This window comes from Rattus rattus, chromosome 14 (assembly GCF_011064425.1).
Source record: "Rattus rattus isolate New Zealand chromosome 14, Rrattus_CSIRO_v1, whole genome shotgun sequence".
In the NCBI taxonomy this organism is placed as follows: Eukaryota; Metazoa; Chordata; class Mammalia; order Rodentia; family Muridae; genus Rattus; species Rattus rattus.
Window position 1 is genome coordinate 9,756,386 of NC_046167.1, and position 2,757 is coordinate 9,759,142.

General features: G+C 45.9%; 1 pseudogene; it reads right to left on the reverse strand.

The window, feature by feature from the left end:
- Window positions 1-209: 209 nt before the first annotated feature.
- On the reverse strand, window positions 210-2,757 carry LOC116883931 (annotated as a pseudogene).

Genomic DNA, 2,757 nt, shown 5'->3' on the forward strand with positions numbered 1-2,757 from the left:
AGCAAGCAGTTTAACAGAAACTAAGTTAGCTGGACCATCCTCGACCCTCAGCTTCTTAGAATAGTATAGGATAATTTTCCATAGGATTCTACACCATGGAAATAAATTTCTAATTAAATATAAAATGATCTCAGCAGAATACAAGATGAAAGACCTCTTACCCTGTCAAAACGCAAAGAGCAGTACAAGGCTGGGGAAAGTGGCTGCCTTCAAAGACCCTCAGACTTTTTGGTTCTCAGATGGGGGCACTGCCTGAGGTGGTCAGCCGAGCCTGGAGCTTGAGGCTGGCTGGCTGAACAGTGTCTGGCCAGTGACTCCTGGGTATGCCAAGGGAGCTGTCTGACCCGGGTGTTTTTGCTCCCCAGGTCCGGTGATCTCTCTGGGATCTAAATTCATGCTGTGTGAAGGCCCACTGCCAGCCTGTCACCCGCTGAAGTGACCTCACTAACCTCTTAGTCTGAATGCTCCAACAACCCCGACACACTGGCCTGGCCAGCCTTGCTGTTGCCGCCCCTGCCCGCTGTCCACATGGAGAACTCAGGCACAACCTGTTCCTCCTGTCTGGCCTCCTGGTCTACCTGTCCCTGGCTACGATAGCCCTGAGGGGTCTTGTAAGAGGCAAGGGAAGGTGGGGACTTCACAGCCTGGTCTGGCCTCTCCTTCACCCACTGTGTGGTCCTCAGTGTCCTCTTCGGCAGGCTGCAAAGCAGGTCAACCAAGCTGAGCATGGGAAGGACAGTGCACTCCTGCCCAAAAAGAATAGCATCAGGAGGGACTTCTCCGTGGATCGCGACACGTGGCAGTCCACAGCTCCTGAGAGGGCACTGCGTGAGCAAGACGCGTGGGCGGACACCAAAAAGCAAAGAAAGTAGTGCAGGAGCTAGCCCGCCTCCAGCAGCATGCGCTTGGCCATGGGGTGCACCAGGTAGGCAGACGGCAGATTTAGGGGCACCTGGGGCCTGCAAACCTTTGCAAAGCCAGCTTCGTGCTGCATTGCAGGGTGTAAGGTGCCAAAAGACCACCGATGGCAGAAGCAAGGCCAGACTCTGCACCAGCCAGAACACTTGGCCAGTGACACTGGGGAAAAGAGGTGTGCAAGCGTTGGCACATCCTGGTTGCAATGTGTTTGCAAAATAAATCTCTCTTGTTCATCCCCTCATAATATAGGTGACCCACCAAGACCACCCACCAGCATTCTTAGCAAGACTGCCACGATCAGCAGAGCATGCCTGAAGGCAGAACAAGCGGAAGAATCAGTGTCTAAGGTTCAAGCTCCTCCACACAGCAGCTTAACTTCTACACCTCAGCAACCTTCTACACCCCCTGAGATATCAGTAGTACTCCACCAATGGGGGCAGCTATAACACACAACACACACACACACACACACACACACACACGTCTTGCGCGCACACCTCACACACAGCCTTTGCTGTACCAGGAACAACCCTGAAATTACTGCTAAATGTTTCCAGTGAGCAGATGTGTAAAATATATGTGTAAGCTGACCTTTGCGTGGCCCGAACTGAAAGATCAAGAGCATTTTGGCTGAGCAAAATCGATGATGTGTTGATCTCTCGCGCCCTTCTTAGGGTTTAAGCTTTTTAAAGGTTTTAGCCTATTCTCTCTCACCATGTAGCAAACAGAAAATAGTAATTTTCAGCATCACTTTTTACGATACTAGCTTACATGTTTTTTTTATCAGTCATAGGGCCTGAAGCTCTGGGTTCTTGAAATTGAATTTCTTCAAGAATATTCCCCTTTTCTAGGATTTCAAGATTCCTTTACCCTTAGTCTAGTCACTATATTAAAAAAATTAACAAAAACTGTGAGCAAACAAAGAAAAAGGAAACAACTCCTCATAAACAAAGGCAGTCAAACTCAGAATAGCATCATAGGGTGTTGAAGCCATGGATTTAGCCTTTCAATACCAACATTTATTCAAATTCTACCAAATAAAAAGTAAAAACTATCAATCCGCCAGGCACATCTTTTCTCCTCCTCTTTTCAAACTCTCTCTGAAATTGAACCATTTGTATCAATCTCAGAATATTTTTTATTTATTTATTTATTTATTTATTTATTTATTTTGTTAACAGAATAGCTAGGACTGAATAAGGTTATCTGAGACAGCCATTGATACTTGGGAAGCTTAGGCAGGGAGGATCAAGTTCAAAGTCAGCCTGGCTACATAGTAAACTGGGGTGGGGGGTGAATATATAACCAGGGGCTGGAAAATAGCCCAGTATATTAATTAGCACCTTCCTTCATGGCTGAGTCTCTGAGCCCTGTCCCCCAATACTATACACAACTAAATTAAACTTGGGATCTGTGTTAAGAAGTGCATAAAAGAAAATTAATAATCTTCATAGCTTAATCTTCAAGATAAAATCTGTAAGGATAGCTAAGGAGACACAACAGAGCATTATTTTCTCATCTATTCCACCTGATTCTGCCTTCAAATGTTGGGGAGATGCCTAAGTATGGCGCTCCACCACCCACCCATCCTCCCGTGTTGATGGGTATAAAGGAGACTTGAGACGCAGGGTTCCCCATGTAGTTATATTCTGGCCTTTTTCTTTTTGGGGAGAGAGCCAGACAAACTGAAAACTGGCATGAAGTTTTTGAGAATAATTTAACTTGAATATAGCATGCAAAACTACAAGTTTTTTTTTTTGTCTCCAGGACTTACCCACGATGGTCACATTACAGCTTAAGGTGATGAAGAGGAATCCCATAGGAGTTCAAGTTCTCCAT